The 16,443-nt window shown below is 52.2% G+C and overlaps 1 long non-coding RNA gene across 6 annotated transcripts in view; it reads right to left on the bottom strand.

Moving 5' to 3' along the window:
* LOC138848557 (uncharacterized) overlaps positions 1-16,443 on the bottom strand; it is a 170,687-nt gene that overhangs the window by 30,047 nt on the left and 124,197 nt on the right. The window contains exons 4-5 of one of the 6 annotated variants that reach the window (XR_016229201.1): positions 9,373-9,596; positions 8,303-8,730 (exon numbers count right to left, since the gene is read on the bottom strand). The exons of 2 other annotated variants lie outside the window; for them this stretch is intronic. This is a non-coding gene — a long non-coding RNA (uncharacterized LOC138848557). Of the gene's footprint in view, positions 1-8,254; positions 8,731-9,372; positions 9,597-10,991; positions 13,249-16,443 lie in introns of those variants that run through there. 3 more of the 6 variants (XR_016229206.1, XR_016229200.1, XR_016229202.1) reach the window with 3 other exon arrangements.

Below are 16,443 nucleotides of genomic sequence, written 5' to 3' on the forward strand. Positions count from 1 at the left end.
AGCAAAAAAAAGTGTTTGGGCCCCTGCTATCCATGTAGGAGACCAGGATGAAGCTCCTGGCTCCTGGCTTCAGCCAGTGCTGGCCATTGTGGTCATCTGGGGAGTGAACTAGCCAATAAGATCTCTCTCTCTCTCTGACTCTCCCTCTCTCTGTGCCTCTGACTTTCAAAATAGATAAATAAATCTTTTTTTAAAAAAAGATTAAAAGGAAGGCTATACATTATCAATATGTCGGATTTAACATGGAAGTTGTTCATTCTACTTTTTTTTTTAAGATTTATTTATTTATTTTGAAAGTTAAAGTTACAGAGAGGGAGAGATAGAGAGAGAGAGGTCTTCCATCCATTGGTTCTCTCCCCAGATGGCCACAAAGGGAAGGCTGAGCCAGGCCACAGCCAGGATCCTGCAACTCTAAGCACTTGGGTCAGCCTCCACTGCCTTCCCAGGTGCATTAGCCGGAAGGTAGATCAGAAGTGAAGCAGCTGGGACCTCAACTGGTCCCATCACCAACTCCCGTAGGTGATGCCCGCGCTGCAAGAGGCAGCTTTATCTGCTACACCACAACGCCGCTCCCACTCTGCATTTAAAAAAATCATGTACAGACAAGCAACCAGTGTATTATAACTCCTTTTATTTTTTAAAATTATGTGTTGGAGCACATGTAATAGTCTTTTGTTTTGTACAGGTGGAAGCCATTTACGTGAGTTTAATTGACCATGCAAATTAAGGACTCTGGGGCATCTCTTAAAAACTCAGCAGAAAATGTGATCATGACAGACTGCACCAGAGGCCGGCGCTGTGGCATAGCAGGTAAAGCCACTGTCTGCAGTGCCTGTGGGCACTGGTTCTAGTCCCGGCTGCTCCACTTCCGATCCAGCTCTCTGCTGTGGCCTGGGAAAGCAGTGGAAGATGGCCCAAGTCCTTGGGCCCCTGCACCCACGTGGGAGACACAGAAGAAGCTCCTGGCTCCTGGCTTTGGATCAGTCCAGCTCTGGCCGTTGCGGCCATCTGGGGAGTGAACCAGTGGATGGAAGACCTCTCTTTCTCTCTATGCCTCTGCCTCTCTGTAACTCTGCCTTTCAAATAAAATAATAAATAAATCTTTAAAAAAAAAAAAAAAGACTGCACCCAGTGCCCATTCCCCAGCTGGATGTGCAGGGGGCAGAGAGGAGAAGGCCCTGCACCCAGCTCTCAAACTCTCGGCTAATAGCAGGAGCAGAGGTGTGAAACCAGCGACACCTTCACCTGCCTCCAACACACCTAACGTCAAAAACGAAATCATCAAAACAAAGTGGCTGGCAGAGAAAACCGGTTTTCCCCGTGTCTTTTGGACTGAATCCCCTTTCCCTTTTTTTCAAGGCTTCCTTGAAAATGGATGAACCCGCCCGAGTTTGGAAACTCAGCAAATAAACAAAGCCGGCCATTTCCCCTCCCTCCCCGCCCCAACCCTGTTGAATAACCCCAGGCCACAGGCTGGGCCTCCCTTGCCCTCCTCAGGCCTGTCACTGTGGGGGCGGGGGAGGCCAGTGGAGTGACCGTGGGGCCACGGGGCAGGTGAGGGAAGAGAGAGGTGGGGTGGGCGTAGCCGGGAATGCGCCCCGGCTGGGGGCTCCAGAATGCCACATGTGTGCCTGCACGCACGAAGCAGAGCTGTTTTCGAGAGAGAGAGAGAGAGAGAGAGAGAGAGAGAGAGAGAGAGAACCGCTCCCGGGTGCTTCCTGCTTAGCTGCTGGCTCCCAGCACCGGCTTGGAACTGCCCCCAGCGATATTGGGCTCCTGCCCACTCAGCAGGCCGTCGGCTTTCTCTGCCAGCAGCGGGCTTTTAATAAAACAAGACTCTGTCCCATCGCGACGGCCGGTCCTGAGGATGGATCCCAGCCCACGTGAACTCCCTCTGTATTCTTTACTTGGGAGCCCCAGTCTCGCGCTCCTGGCCCAGTAGAGAGTAAGTACCCTCTCCCAGGGATTTGCTGAGCAAGTGTTTGTGGGCCACAGCCCCCGCCGCCCTCCGCGCTGGCCCAGTCCTCAGCCACAGCAAGCCTGCTCCTGCTGGGACCCTTCACGCTGTGTGTGCACCTCAGCTTCAAAAGCAACTCCATCCGACCTTGACGGTGGAGCAGGATGCCCGCCTCCACCGGAAGGCTGGGGCCGGTCCACGCTCAGCTCCCTGGACTCGGGCCTGACTTCTCATTGCAAGGCGGTGAGTTTTCGGATCCTGGGGAGCCCTGCCTGGCTGCTTGCTTTCCCCCAACTCAGAATGAAACAGCGTATTTTCCATTTATAGCTTGACAAAAAGTCCACACTAAGGGCGGAGCTCCCAGGGCACCCTCCAACCTCTGGTACTCCGTGGCCAGTTCAGCCCAGAGCTAACTTCCCAGGGTTCGTCACCACCCTCCTGCCCCAGGACAGCAGAACCGTGATTCTGAAAGTCCCAGGAGTGCTGCCCCCTTCCCGCAGGCACCAATGGGTCCTCCCCAGGCCCCGCTGTGATGTACACAGTTGGTTGGATGCAGATGTTGACAGCACGCATTGCAAGGCACGTGTGCCGTCAGCCAGTGAGCCTCCTCGCCCTCCCAGGAGACTTAATTCAGTGTGAAAGACAAGGCATTGGCAGAGACAGGACAGCCCTGACAACCCAGATTCTGCCCAGATCCATCCTAGCTTCCTGCAATGCTTCGGACAACCCGAGGCGTGGGAGACTCGATTACTCGCTTGTAAAATGCACAACAGGCTGACGCAGGAACAGCCAACAATCAGCTCCTGTGCTGTCACCCGCCCACCCCCATGCAGACGTCCGGAGGTCACTCTCGGCACCTTTCTCCCGAGCCCAGATGCGACAGCCCAGCCCGGCCCAACCAGATAATCAGAGAAGCTGCTGCAGCAAAGCCCTGTGCTGGCTCCTAAGGCTTCTTCCAAGCCTGCTGGGCTGTGATCTACGAGGCTAAATCCAATGTGTTTCTATTTACTTTGAAGTTCTAGGGAGGAAATGGAAGGAATTGGTGTTACAGGTGGTATTTTCATTCCTTCTTTCACTTGAAGTTCGTGACTTTGGCAAAGAAAAGAAGAGGAAGTCCACGGAAGGAACATCTGGGCATGTGGATGGTGTCGGAGTGGAGAATTCCGCCTCCTGGCCCGCAGCCCAGATCCGCCCCAGAACAGTGGGGTCCTGGCAGCAAGCAGGATGGAGCAGCCAAACTCCGAGCACAGCGGGCTACAGGAGGCTGGCCCGTGTGGCCAGATAGAGTTCAAATGGCAACATCAGAGGGAGGAGTAAAAGAAAAATACACAGATAAATCTATAAAGCCAGAAAGGATGGAACACGGCACAGGGAGATCAGCAAAGGTTCTAGAAGCCAAAAGAAGCAACTTTCGCTCTCTCGAGGAAGGGCCGTGTATGGGAAGCCGTGGAGGGGCTCACGGGGTCAGAATGGAAGCTGGAGTCTCAGCTGGACAACCAGGTCCAGTCCGGGACAGGAACTCCACCGACAAGTGAAGGAGCCGCTGTTGCTGCTTCCCCAGTCACGTGGTTCAGCTCAACTCAGGACAGCTCAGAGTCCGGGGAGGGGACACTGGGGCCCACGTTGTGGACAACTGTCCATTTCCACGCAGAGGCCAAAGTGCCTGGATTTGACCTTCCGTGAAGACCATGCCCTCTGGTGGAGGTGGTGCTGCAGAAGCTGACTGAGTCAGGGAGGGAAGAGGCCGTGGGCTCCAGGCTCCTGACATACAGGTGTCATGCAGCCCCAGCAGGTGACCAGACGAGGCCCAAATCCCGTTTCAGAGAAGTAGCAAGCAGACGTCCGATCCAATCCTGCGGGCCAACCAGGCACATCAAGGGGTGACTCAGGTCAGTTGCCAGGTGTGGAAAACCCATCTGGGACGTAGGGTGGGGTCAGAGGGTAAAGACAAGGTCAGTGTGCTGTCAGCTTCGTGGGTTGAGCTGAGTGGAGACAGGAAGGGGCCCAGGGGATGTCAGGGATAAGAATCAAGGCCAGGAATGTGCAGACAGGGGTGAAGGAGGGAGTGAGGAGCAAGCACCTATGCCTACGGCTCGGGGTCACCCGGCTCCAGTCCAGTGCGTCTGTCTTCCTGGAAAAGAGCTACGTTGAAAGGCCTAGCTGCCCCTTAGCTACAGAGTGGAGGAGGAGCCCAGTTAGCATCAGCAAAATCATTCACAATCAGGAGGGCTCATGTGCTCGCCATCTCCTAGAGAAAGCACAGTTGCCCAAATTCAGAGCTTGGTGTGGCTCTAGTTCACTGGGACAAGAGCCAAGGCCAAGCCCTGGGGTCCTGCTCCTCACCACAGCTCTCCCAAGTTGGGGGCAGGTGCTGCCACTGCCACTTTGCTGTTGCATGAAGCAACCGTGGAGCCAGAAGGGACACACCTGAGTGAGTACCGGGGACAACAGCAGAGCTCTGAACCCAGCTGTGCCTAAAGCCAGGTTGATCTTTGGAACTTGCCTGATGGGGACCTCTCGGGGAAGATTCTTTGAGCAATAGAGTCTTTGCATGTACGCCAGCTCTCGTTGGGTTTCTACCACTTGTAACCGCAAAGGTTTTCAATTATAGGTAGACAGTTAGTCTAATGCTAATCACAGCCAAGCACTGCTTCCTCCAGTCCTCATGACTCCAGGAAGTGAATTCTATTTTATCACATTCAATTTTGAATCCTAGCTCCACCACAGGGCCTTTGATGCAGATGTGCGATACTCTCAGGTCCTCATTCCCCAGTCTTCCTCCCTCAACTTAAAGTTCCTTTGCTCTGCTGTTAGTAAAATTAACTCACTACACTGAGGGAGCGGTACAGAGGGGCCTGGGCCACAAGACCCACACAGTCGTTTATCTCCCCATAGTTAGCACCTGGATGTTACGTCTTGTCTTGAGGGTTTTCCCATGAACCCCAGGCCCTGAGCAAGAAGTATGCACCACTTGACTAAAGCCCATTTTGCCATCATCAAAATTCCCAAAAGACCATGATACCACCAACCAATCAAAGGATACCATGAGTGCTGGGGACCAACCAAGGACTTGCACAGGAGCTCAGCACACACTTCTCAGGCACAGCTTCAGTCTGTGGTAGCCTTCACTCCTGGCCCCTCCAGGAGCCCCGGAATTAACTGACAGCTGCCAGGTTCTTTGCTGTGTGTTTGCAATAAATGACTACTTTCTTCCAGCCCCCCAGTGTCTTCCACGACCCCATCACTGCTAGAGGTTCTAGAACAATTTAGTAAGAAGAAGCCAAGGCAGATGTGCTAGTGCCACATACTATTACCCTGGAAGACTGTGGCTGTGGGATCTGAATACATATCCCAAGTGAGAAAAGAGATTGAGAACCCCGGGGTTCTGCTTAGCTAACAGTGAATAATCCGGAATTGTCCCAGGAAGCCGCAAAATGAGAGGACGTGGCTGGGACAAGTGATGTGGCTGCACCGGTGCTCAGTGGCGATATCTAAGTTTGAGAAAGGCCTGCTCAGAAGGTGCCAGGAGTGCAAGTGGTCAAGGAGAGCACACAGGAAGGAGCCTGGACCTGTGGGAACCACGCCAGGAAGCCCGAAGCCCAGAGGAGCACAGCTGACAGATAAGGCCACGATTTCCAAAGGATTTTAAGCCAGTGAAGTGCAGAGCAAGGAAGGAATAGATTTTTACACTGTGAAAGTGCTAAAATGCAGACACAACAACGAGGAACTAGGCCACACAACTGCCATTGAGCCGCTCTCTTTTCTAGTTAAAGCAATGCTCTTCAAGGCCACAGAACCATGGGCAGTGCTCCGCCCCTCTACATGGGGTTCAGTCGGCAGCCCAGGCGACCAGGAAAGCTCTCAGATAACCTCGCCAGCACACAAAGGCTAAATGCAGGAAGCCCCCCCTAGGCAAAGTGTCCATTTTTGAAATTTATACAAAGCATCCATTGCTTACTGGCAGTCTCTGGGGAGAATAGTCTAGAATCATCAACCATGTCGATTGAAAATATCTCAAAAAGATGAGATACAACATGGATTTAGTACCCCAAAACTAGCAGAGTAGGGAGATTCAACAGGTGACTATGGTAAGCATTGTATACCCAAAATAATTTCAGCAAAGCAGTTGACAAAAAGTCTTTCAGTAGATTCTTGTGTTTGAAATGGAGGCATACAGACCAATTAAATGAGGTAAGGGCGATTCCCAGGCCACTGAAAAATAATACCCACATGGCTTGATGAACACTTTGAAGACTTGTGAAAGGAGATTCCTATCTCTGCACTAGGGGCTATGTCCTTCCACCAGTCCGGCCTTAATGGTGTCCTTGGAGGTGGACTTGAAGATGGCCTTTGATGCCACAAAGGGGAAGGAACTATAGGCATTGGTGGTGTTGTCCACACTGAGTGACCCGGGATGTGTGACGCACACAGCACAGTGTTGGGCTTCAGTTACTGCCACTGTCATCATTAGCCTGGTGACTGACACTGGTCATCTCTGTGCTGCCCGGTGTCCTGACTTCGGAGCCACAAGACCCAGATCTCAGGGCCAGCATTGTGGCATAGCAGGTAAACCTGCTGCCTGATTCCCAGCTGGTCCACTTGCAATCCAGCTCTCTGCTATGGCCTGGGAAAGCAGTGGAAGATGACCCAAGTCCTTGGGCCCCTGCACCCACGTGGGAGATCCAGAAGAAACTTCTGGCTCCTGGCTTCAGCCTGACCCAGCTCCAGCCATTGTGGCCATTTGGGGAGTGAACTAGCGCATGGAACATCTCTCTCTCTCTCTCTCTCTCTTTTCCCCTGCCATGTCTATTGCTCTACCTTTCAGAGTAAATAAATAGTTTTTAAAAAGCCAAACAATAAATAGTATTTACTTAATAGATTCCATTATGTAGAAGTATTAGATGCAAATTTAGAGCACTTGGCGTGTCTTATGGAGGGATGGATTCCCTACAAGTTTTACCCTCGCTCCCAGAACAAAAGAAAATCTGGCGATTTTGGTTGTCAGTCAACAATGGGGTGTGAGTGCTGAAGGCCTATGTGGCTTTAGTTTGTGTCCATGGAAGTCTCAGCTGAGTGCTCCCTGCCTAGGGACTCATCCAGGTCCCAGATACAGCCTGCTGGATACCTAGGCACTGAGATAGGAGCTCATCCAGGTAACAGGTGTGACAGAACAGGTAATGGGTGTGGCCACCCGCACAAGCTCGTTCCAGTACTCCTGGACTGACCTTCTGAGGAAGAAACTAACAACTAGCTCTAGGACAGATTAAGGGATTAAATGTAAAAAATGAACCCATTGCATAACTAAAAGAAAGCAAGAATAAACATTTCCCAAGCATAAATATCAGGGGAGTAGTCACAGGGGACAATATTGGCAGACACACACACACACACACACCATCTAAAACTTCTCAATCCTAAATCGCCACAACCAAACTACAAGGCAAGGAAAAACGGGGGAATCCACATCCCACTCATTTGTAAGTATGCATCCACAGAATGAGACCAGCAGAAAAGCGGGCAAAAAGACAGACTTTTTTCAGCGAAATAAATGCAAATGGTCTACAAGAAATGAAAAGATGCTCAAACCCCCATGCAACCAACACACACACACACACACACACACACACAAAACAGTGAGCTAGCACTCCTCTTCCAGGATGGCCGTTGTAGTCCGTTTTGTGTTGCTATGCGGGTGAGCACTTTGCAAACAGGAGAAGTTTCTTTAGCTCACAGTTCTGGGGGATCACGAGCATGGTGCCAGCACGGCCCTGGCTTGGGGAGGGCCTCACGGAGCACAGTGCTGCAGTGATCAGGGCACAGGTGACTGGGAAGTGGTGGAGGCAGAAGAGGGATTCGGGAAGGGACCGGGCTCACTCAGAGCAGCCCATTCTGACGGAAGCCCACCCTGTCCCACGAGGCTAGACCCCTACCCAGCACCCAGCACTGGGCCATTCTTGGTGGGACAGCCCCCCAAGACCTCACTGCCTTCCACCTCCAGTAGAACCCCACCTCTTGAAAGCTTCTTTCAAGTCAACACCACTACCCTGGGAATGAGCCACAGCACAGCAGTGGCTGGCACATGATTTAAGCAAGGGTCCAGGGACGGAGACACCAGCGCAGGTGCTAATCAGACACCGTGGGCTTGCTGGTCTCACCAGCTTTGTCTTCAAGTACAGCCGTTTCACTGAGCCCTCTGCACCCTCAGCTGAAGAGGATCCTAACTCCTGTTTCACTGCGCTGTCAGTAGTGACTTTCAGGCATTTTTTGTCTAATCAGAAACAAGCAATCAATGAATGGTCAAATAAATGACGATCTATGTATTAGATAACACACAGACACCAAGAGTGCTCTAGATGCTATCATCCTGATTTTGTAAGTGGACACACACATACATTTTTAGATGCAGAAAAATGTGGCACACATGTTGGTTTCCTTCTTTCTAGGGGAGGGGGGCTCACAAGTGATCTTCTGTTGTTTAGACAGAAAGCAAAAAATGTAGGGGCAGGAGAACCTGGAAAATGATTTTTGATACCAGACAAAGCCAAAGACCCCTGCAGGGTGCCCTGACAGTGGCAGTGGGCAAGCTTAGACTGCTGGGACTCTCACAGTACACACAACAGGTGGAGGAAACAGCACGGTGCAGCCAGGACGTGATATGGTCTTCCGGCCGCTCTGACATCTGTCTGCACATAGTCGACGGATGTCATGTCAGGGAGCGTCTTGATTTTTCCTCTCAAGCAGCAAGAACACCGCCTACCTCTGGATGACAAGATCTGCAAGGAAGAGGACGAAGGCGTCTTCAGGAACACTCCCCGGCCCTGGAGGACCATCTCCCGGCCCCCAGGAGAGCAGGCGAGGGGCCGCCTCTTCTGAGAACCCCACAGACAGGTCGCCTGCTCTGCGTGCAGCCGGGCTTGAAGACCCTCTCCTCTCTCCCTCCCTCCCTCCCTCCCTCCCTTTTCCCTTGCTCTACCCACCCCGTTTTAATGTTGAACCTAAATGGAGGATTGAGGGTGTTTTAAAAATATATTTAGTTATCTGTTTTATCTGAAGGGCAGTGCAACAGAGAGAAAATCTTCTGTCCTCTGATTTGCTCCCCAAATGCCTGCCACAGCCAGGGTTGGGGCCAGGAGCCAGAAACTCCATCTGGGTCTCCCACAGGGGCCCAAGTCCTTGAGCCATCATCTGCTGCCTCCCAGGCTGCATGCGAGGAGGAAGCTGGACCGAAAACAGAGGCAGGACACCGTCTCAGGGCACTCTCACATGGGATGCTTAACCCACCGCGTCACCACGTCCACCCCACCCATCTCTGTGAAATGAGGAATTACGGGACGAAGAGGAGGAGCAGTCTAAGCATCAGCAGGCTCAAGGGTGTGGAGGGGATTTAGCACTGTCCTCAGGGGTGTTATACTCACGGAGAAAAAGGAAGATTTGGTCCACTTCTGAGACCTGCCGCCCTGGAGCAGTCAGAAAATCAGCACAGAAGTTGACAGCAGTAAGAGTGAGATGGTTCCCGGGACACTGGCCCTGTGGACAGCTGTCCCTGGGCATCAGCCTCGTGGGAACGGGATCTGGCTCCCTGCTGCTCTTCCTGGCTGCCTCCCGCTGGCCAGTTTTCCTGGACGGTTCCCGTCTGGAGCTGGAGGGGAGGGGAGGGGAAGGGCTTTCTGTCCGGGGACACGGGGATCAGAATCTTTGCCCCGACTTGAACAAACACGCGAGAAGGGCGTTGCTGTGCCCCAGCACCGTCTGTATGAGGTGTCTTACTTTACTTCAACCTCGTGGCAGCCCTGTAAGGAACGGTCTTTATAGAAGCTCATTTGAGGGGCCGGCACTGCGGCTCAGTAGATCAGCCCTCCGCCTGTGGCTGCTCCACTTCCCGTCCAGCTCTCTGCTGTGGCCCTGGAAAAGCAGTGGAGGATGGCCCAACTCCTTGGGCCCCTGCACCCACATGTGAGACCCGGAAGAAGCTCCTGGCTCCTGGCTTTGGATTGGCGCAGCTCTGGCAATTGCAGCCATTTGGGGAGTGAACCAGCAGATGGAAGACCTCCCTCCCTCCCTCTCTCTCTCTCTCTCTCTCTGTACTTTATCTCTCAAATAAATAAATAAAATCTGTTTTAAAGAAAGAAGTTACTAGGACTGAGTGGTGAGGTCAGCAAGGGTGGCGCTGCAGCTTGTCCATCAGGAAGAGATGCGGGAGGAGGTGGGCAGAGCAGTCTTGGCCTCCAGGGATTGAAGGATGGGGACACCTGCCATGTGAGTCACCCCCAGGCCCCGTCCCCTCTCTTCTTGCACCAGAACTCCTTCATGCCCGACCCACACAGGTTAGGTAGGCCCATCTGACCAAATTACCCCAAACCACCATGCCCAGCCCAAGAATGAGCAGCTGGCCCCACCACTGCCAGTCCTAGGGCTTCTGTCACCGTGGCTGCTGAAGGGACAGGCTACCAGCTGAGCTGTCTACTAGGGCTCCCCAGAGACGGAGCCAGCACCCGGGGCAAGGACGCAGAGAGATGGGGTGACCCAGGCCCCGTTCTCTTCATCTGAGCCCAGCCAGCCCTGGCCTTGCAGATGGTACACCAACACATAGCTTCCCTAAGCCACCCTGAGTTCAGTTCTTTCCTTCTCAGTGCAAATGTCTGGAGCTTTTTATCCAAAACAAGCAGCACGACCTGTTTAGCAGGGAGGGCTGGGGTGGGGTGGCGGAAGGTTGAAAACGTGATAGGAAACAACCTTAAGCAAACAGCAAGGCCTTTTCTTTTTTTTAGGTTAGAAGCACTCTGCTCTGTGTTTTGGACCAGGTGAGAAGGCGGGTCACGTGAGCAGGCTGTGCGTTGGTGTGTCTCTCAGCGCAGAGCTGCCCTTCCTCAGGGTAGACGCGAGGACTCTGAGTGCACGAAAGGGGCGTTTCAAATCGGCACAGACAGTGAGCGGCCATCTGAAGCTGGGACGTCAAGTCTGTTCTTCGCTTTAAAAATCCACATAAAGTCTGACCAGATCCAGTACATACAAGTGAAAAAGGAAAGCATAAAAGTACTAGAAGAAAAGAATTATGTTTATTTCATTTCAGGGAAAAGAATGCATCATAAGCACAAACATAGCATCAAAAAGATAGGCAGGAAAAAAAAATGAAAATGACGTTAAACAAAACCTAACTTTGCCTGGCCAAACCTATCCTAAGCAAACACAAAAGCAAAAGCCAAACTGGGAACATTATTCTTAACCAACATCCTAGACAAGATATGAATGGTATGAGTATCCCTAACATATAAAGATTTCTAGGAAGCAATTAAAAAAAAAAAAACACTCCATGGAAAAGTGGGCGGAGACACTGAACGGAGGAGAATGGCTGGATAACAAAAGACTCTTAAGTATTTGAAGATGCTCAGAGAAACGTAATTGAAATCTACACCGAGGCGCCATCCAGGCGGCCCCCTGGGCTCACATGCAGGATCCCGAAAGTGTTTGGAAACAGCCATCCTCCTGCCTCTTAAACGGCGGCATGCGACAGAAATCTGGAAATGTCTATAGAAGCGACCGACGCACGTCCCTTTACCTGGGAGCGCCGCGCCGCAGCTTCAGCTACAGAGATTCCCGCACAGGTGTAAACTGTACGTAGCTAGGAGGGTATTTAGGCAGCATCGCTCCTAGTCGCTGAAGACTAAACACAACCTGAAGTGTCTGACATTCCGCGACTGGTTAAATAAACAGTGGCACAGCGTGCTACCTAGCCTGTAGCAAAATAAAGCTTGTGCATGCGCAGAACGGCCCCCAAAGGACCCAGGAGGGTGCACGGCCCTGCCTGCACGCCGACTTGGCTCTGTTACGTTTTGTACTCTGCCCAAGAGCTATCTGCTCCAGGTATTTCCAAAACTTGCAAACGTAGAGCACCGGGGGAGGGCCCGGAGGGGCCCCGCCCACTCTGTCTTCCGGCCAATTCCACCTCTCAGCCGGTGTCCAAGGGAGGCATGCAGACCACAAGGGTGGAGCGGACGGGGGACCTCCCGGCTGGTTGGCGCTTGCTCACGACCGCTCCTCAGCTCTTCAGGCTCCTTGGCGCTGTCTCTCCAGATCCCCCTTAGGGTCAGGCAGTTTTCAAAGACTCAAAGGTAGGAGTAGCTGGATGGTGTTAACCGATGGCCAGCCGTGTTTACAACCATGGCCGTTTTCATGCTTCCAGGTCACGTCATGCTGCTTCTCCCCCGTGTAGTTTAAAATAAAACGCCACGATTTCCCCTCCTTGTCCCACCTCAATTAAAAGCAAACACCCACGGGTATCAGACCCTGACGGCTCTGCCAGCGGTGCAGGATACTGTGGCTTCACACGCTGTCACAGCGTCACCGCGCTCCAGCTCCTGGCCTCAAAGTCTGTCTCTTGGATGGGTGAGCCCTTGTAGGTGCCAGGTCCCCGAGTGGATGTGGCTTGGCACCTCCAACAGAGGCCCAGCGTGGAGAAGAAATTCATTTCTGGCTGCACAGAGGCGCTGGCTGAGCAAGTGCCCAGCTGTCCCTCGGTGAAGGTGGCAGCATCTCGGCTGTCAGGAACCTGGCCAGCCAGCCACAGATGCTACCAGTGAGTTCCAAGGACGCAGGCCCTGCAGGGGGAGTGCATCTCCCCTCTCTGCCCTGGCTCAGGCTCTTAACATGTGGCAGGGAGTCAAGTAGGTTCTAGCAGAGCGCTGGCCCTGCCCTGCGGGGACCCAAGCCACGACACAGGCAGTGTCATTTCCTCTTACACCCAGCCAGGCAGGTGTTTTCCTGGATGAGCTAAATAGCACATGCTCAGTGCGAGCCTTAGAGCAATGCCTGCAGGTGAACCTGGGTGTGCATGTGTGTGTGCACGCCTGGGACTGTGCGTGCGCATATATGAGTGCATGTGTGCACATGTGTGTGCATCATGTGCTCATGAAGTCCAGATGTGGGCAGCATCCCCCTGTAGCTGCCCACACGCACCCCAGGTCTGCTTGGAATCCTGTTCTGGAATGGGCTTGCTCTCTTCTGACTCTTTGGACAAGGAGAGGGCAGGCCAGAGTGGCTGCTGGCCACTCAACGCAGGACCAAACATCTGGGTGCCCAGAGTCGCAGGCAGGCTGCTTCCTGGGGTGGAGACACCGTCTGGTAGATGTGGGGCCGGTCTTACAGCAGCCGCGGTGACAGGGGCGCCTCTGCACCTGTGATGCTGTGACCACGAGGAGCTCAGCCTGGGCCCCCATTCGGCCCCCTCTTCCCTGGCTCAGGAGGAAAGGGTTCTGACGGCCAATGCTGGGCACAAAGTGCAGCTTCTGGCATTTCTGGTTAAGCACAAGAAGATAAACGAGGACTTTATGAAAGGGAGAAGGGAAGAGAGAGAGTGCTGGGGTGAGAGGGACGGGGAAGGAGCCCCGAGTAACATATGGAAAATCAAAGCATAGAACCTTCAGCTCAAGCAATTGTTTTTCTCCCGGAGGCTAAACTTCACGGGCAGGTAGCCAGCAGCCACATTAGGTTGAGAAATGTAATCTGTTTATAATAAGTTTGCAAAACGCCTCTCATTGCAGCGGTGAGGCTGCAGGCACCCGGACCCGCCCAGACGCCAACCCAGGCTTGCCGTGCACAGCCAGGGCACAGAGCTAGCAGGTTGCAGTGTGCAAAGCTCAGTCCTCTCTCTCTCGCCTCCTTTCTCAATCAGCCGCTTCCCCACCGGGCTGGATAAACACGTTCCCAAAGTCAACAGCTGGAGTGGCCCCAAGCCAGCAGAAGCCGCTCTCCCTCCCTTGCCGGAGCCCCAGCTGCTACAGTAGCAGAGACTTGCAGTGACCTGTCCAGGTTGGAAGGCACCCCAGAGGTCGCTCGGTCTCACGGAGGCAGGAAGCTGGGTTCCCGCAAACACTCTCCTAGGATGTCCTGGGCTCTGCTAAGTTTCCCCCTACGCCATTCTGAGCCAGGCCGCTCTGAGCTACTGCTGCCCTATAAGGCATTGTTGTCCACTTTCTGGTGCCTCCTGCTTTGCAGAACAATAGTGAGTAAAAAAACAGCAGCCAGCATTCATTCGGCATTTACTGTAAGTTTGATATTGTCTACACACTCTGGGGGCCTTATCTCACTGTAGCCCGCAGCGACCTCCCGAGGGATGTCATTACTGCTCCGTTTTACAGATGTGCAGGTCCCTAGGGGGTTCCAACAGCCTGCTCACACTCCCACCATTCATGGAAGTGGTGGAAGCACCTGGATATGAGCCCAGGTTTCCCCAGTTCCAGAACCTGAGCTCCTTCCAGGACGCCCCACCTTTCTCTTCCTTCCACATGGAGGTCCCTGGAAGACGTGTCTCAGCTAAACATTCCAGATCTGGCGTAGATCCATCCCCACCCCCACATCTCTCCTGGAGGCTCGGGAACAGCTTGGTTCTCCAGCCTTCCTCGCTGCTTCTGCAAAATTCTGGTTGCCCGCCACAGGACACACTTCCCTTCTACTGGGAACTGAGCAAACCTTCAGGCGCGGTGGCTAAAGCAAGAGTCAGACAGGCCTGACTTAGCACTCTGTTGGCCTCCTGCCAACCTGGACAAGTTCATCAGCCTCTCAAAGTCTCCCAATCCCCATCTGTAGAAGTAGAGAGCGCTGTGCCACCCGCCCCCAGCCCCCCAACAGGCTTGTTGAAGAATTGAATGACACGGAACACAAAGAACTCCGGGCTGTGCTTGCACGATGAGGCAGCTCTGCCTAGTGCAGAGTGACAAAATCTCCGAGCTGAGTGGCCCTCGATGGTGGATGTGCTGCCCCCAGGACTGCACTGCTGGCCTGACTTCAACTGTAAGACCCTCCAGTATCAGGAGAGACCTGCCCAGAGATACCAGGAAGACCTAGGATTCCAGAGTGTGGATGTCTAACGAGACAGAGCTCCTGTCTAACGAGGAGCTCCCATTTCCTGTAGGAAAAGTGAACCTGCAGATGGAAGATATCTCTGTCTGTTGTCTCTCTCTGACTTTCAAGTAGATGAAAAATAATTTTTTAAAAGCCCAGATTAGAATAAGACCCAGATTTTCTTAACACAATACTGCAAATGCCAGAGTTTCAACAGAAAATTGCTTATCATGGATGAAGAACCAGGAAGATCTCGAACTGAATGCAAACATAAACAATACATAGATTCTAATATTGAGATGACAGAGATGTTGGAATTACCTGACAAACGTTTTAAAGCAACCCCATAAAAATGCTTCAAAGAGCAGCGACAACACTCTGGAAACAAAGGAAAAAATAGGAAATAATGATAAAATATGAGGAAGCGGTAAAGGAAAGTTTAAGATGGAAAAATACAGTAAGGTAAATATTTGAAAACACTGTGGAGGTGCTCAACTGCAGTGAAGTGGACACAGGACAACAGAAACATCTGATCTGAACAAAAGAGGCGAGAAGATGGGCTGAAACAGAAGATCCACCTTCTGCGGCACTGGAAGAAGAGGGAGAGAGGCCAGAACTGAAAAGATGCGTACAGAAACAATGGTTCAGAGTTTGCTCAATTTGACAAAGGACATTAATGAGTAGATTGAAGAAGCTGAGCCAACACCGAGCATAATAAGCCCAGAGAAAATCACAGGAAGACTTATTATAGTTAAACTTTTGAAATCCAAAGACCAAAAAAGACAAAAGCAGAAATGACACCTTTCCTATGGGAGGGGAAAAATAGCGAATTTGCATTGGAAACCATGCATGCTGGTAGACTGCCAAGTGCCAGGAAGAAAAAGAACTCCCATTCTAGGACCCTATCTCCAACCGGAAGCCCCTTCCCAAAAGATCCCTCAGGGATGAACGGGAATGAAGTTGTCCTCATCGGAAGGGGCGCTCAGAGGATTTGTCACCTACACACCGGAAACCAGTGGCTCAAAGAAACTTCCCAAACCACAAGAGGACAGTAAGAGAGGCAGACTGGAGCAGCACCAGGGAAGAAATACCAGACGAGGCAAAAACCAGTGTAAACACAGTAGACTCTGCTTCCCCACCAGAGTTTCCTAAATGACGAGGAGTGAAGCAACAATGGGGACCACGTCGAAGGTGATCCCAGCGGTTTGGAGAGGAAGCAGGTGCACAGTTCTCAACAGGGCTGGCAACGGGACGTCAAGATGGAGACGAGCACGCTGCACTTCACCCACATGTGTAAAATGATGGCACTGGGAGATGCAAAAACATAATTCGATAAAATTGAACACAAATCTCAGCAAAAACAAGACTAAGGGGAAATTTGCTCAACCCAGTGAGAGTCCTGGATGAAGGAGTCAGCGGTGAGAGTCTGAGTGTTTTCCTCCTGAGATCATCAACCCTCACAGTTGTACTCAGCACCATACTGAAGGTAATATCTGGTGCAACGCAACAAGCAACAGAAATTTCAGAGCCACAGACCCTGTCTTCACTGGCAGATGATATGAGGGCTGATGGAGAAAATCCTATAGAACCAAAAAGCTACTGGACCCCAAAAATTTATTTTAGCAAAGATACCAGATATAAGACCAATG

The sequence above is a fragment of the Oryctolagus cuniculus genome, chromosome 2 (genome assembly GCF_051225735.1).
Source record: "Oryctolagus cuniculus isolate XC-2025 breed Fujian yellow rabbit chromosome 2, ASM5122573v1, whole genome shotgun sequence".
Taxonomy (NCBI): domain Eukaryota; kingdom Metazoa; phylum Chordata; class Mammalia; order Lagomorpha; family Leporidae; genus Oryctolagus; species Oryctolagus cuniculus.